This window comes from Sinocyclocheilus grahami, unplaced genomic scaffold (genome assembly GCF_001515645.1).
Source record: "Sinocyclocheilus grahami isolate Dianchi unplaced genomic scaffold, SAMN03320097.WGS_v1.1 scaffold8.1, whole genome shotgun sequence".
NCBI lineage: Eukaryota > Metazoa > Chordata > Actinopteri > Cypriniformes > Cyprinidae > Sinocyclocheilus > Sinocyclocheilus grahami.
In genome coordinates this window covers 1,119,394-1,121,659 of record NW_015505187.1, presented here as the reverse complement: position 1 = coordinate 1,121,659, position 2,266 = coordinate 1,119,394, and positions in this window count along the sequence as shown.

Below are 2,266 nucleotides of genomic sequence, written 5' to 3'. Positions count from 1 at the left end.
CCTCAATCTCATGTGGTACGCTCATGAATTGTAAAATCAGGCCCACAAGCGTGTGTGTGTGTGTGTGTGTGTGTGTGTGTGTGCGCGCGCTCCCACTCTATGCATTGCCTATTAAGGCAGATGAATACTGCTCTGTTTTCTGCTCTATGGAGGAGTTTATTCCTGGAGTTAGAAACTAAATAGACACTGAACACTCGCTTGTTTTTGTGTGAGTAAGAGAGGTTGCACACAACTGCCTCATAAGATCCGGTTGTTTCTGTTTCTTGGCAAAGCTGAAATCTAGTGACTCTGTCCAACACCCAGCTGCCTCTCTCTCTCTCTTACACACACACACATGTGTTCCTCCTCCAGTCTTTAGCACAGTTTTTTCCTCTCTTCAAGACTTCACAGATGAACGGCACAGGAAGTAATGCTGTGGAGATGTTAGTGAATTTGTAAACAAAACCTGAGAAAATCTGCAATCTGTGTTCATTCAGTATTTCAAAATTATAGCACAGGAAAAATATGATCTCTTACATGATCTCCTAAAGTACAGTGGTGGTTCCATGTAAATTATAGATGAGATTGTGATTTCATGAGTTTTGGTGATACTGAATGATTACCAAATTAAGGGACCAGTTTTAATATTTATTAAGGCTTTTCACTGTGATGTTAATGAAACTGAAATCTGGTTAATGTACATGACACGGAATCAGAATATGACCAGAATAATCTAGGAATATTATTGTGCATGTAAATGCAGTCAGTGACTGTTTACATGCACATCATGCTCCACAGATTTTAGAATATTAATTTATGCATGTTATGGGCTTATTCTGTATTTATTATACTGCATTTATTTCTGCACAGTAATTAATCCTCATTCCTGTCCTTGACAATAGACAAAAGTACAATGAACTGCAAAATGTAGGACATGACACATCTTTTAACGTTTGTAAAATTGGGTAAAATTGGATTCTGGCGTCCTTGTTCAGGTTATTGGGTAAAATAATAAAACTGAATATTCTAAGCTGTGTGTATGACCCAAATTTTAGTTCTCTGAATATCTTGGAATATTATTTTATGGTTGTAAAATATGGTTGTACCTTAAATAAACTAGGATGTTATTATTTAATTCCCCCAAATGTTAGGGTAACATTCTCTGGGTTTTATAATGATCTACACTGAATATTCAAAATAAACTGTTTGTATGACCTACAATTCTTAAATAAACCTAAACCTAAAATAATGTTTCTAGAAATGTGTTAGGCAAGTTAAAAATAACCAAGCAGGAATCAAATACTAACGTTAGCGGAATATTCTGTGTTTGTTGTTAAATCCAGCAATTTTTTTCACTCTTGCATTCTGGAAAACTGGAATATTGGCTTTAATCATCAATATTAATTATTCATATTCTAAAATATTAATATTCTTGCAAAACAAACAAATAAATTACCATGAAATTTGTACCATGATATTTTTTTACATTAATTTTTAAATGGTATTTTTTACATGGCAATCGTTGAGTACCATATTACCATCTCTCCACCACAGTAGGGTGTAAACGTGTCTTAAAATATGATATGATATCTCCTCGTGCGCCAATGAAATCAGAACAAGGTTACAGTAGTAACAGTGTTCGGTATCCGTGACTCCACGCCCAGACGGAGCAGCTCTCTCCTCTTAACGGAAGACTGCCATATAGGAACAGAAAGAGACTGATGCTGGGCCGCCCTGCTGTCAGTACAACGGCACACACACAGGAATCAAATACTAACGTTAGCGGAATATTCTGTGTTTGTTGTTAAATCCAGCAATTTTTTTCACTCTTGCATTCTGGAAAACTGGAATATTGGCTTTAATCATCAATATTAATTATTCATATTCTAAAATTCTTTTTACATTAATTTTTAAATGGTATTTTTTACATGGCAATCGTTGAGTACCATATTACCATCTCTCCACCACAGTAGGGTGTAAACGTGTCTTAAAATATGATATGATATCTCCTCGTGCGCCAATGAAATCAGAACAAGGTTACAGTAGTAACAGTGTTCGGTATCCGTGACTCCACGCCCAGACGGAGCAGCTCTCTCCTCTTAACGGAAGACTGCCATATAGGAACAGAAAGAGACTGATGCTGGGCCGCCCTGCTGTCAGTACAACGGCACACAGAGAGAGAGAGAGAGAGAGAGAGAGAGTGAGAGAGAGAGTGAGAGAGTGAGAGAGAGAGAGTGAGAGAGAGAGAGTGTGTGAGAGAGAGAGAGAGAGAGTGTGTGAGAGAGAG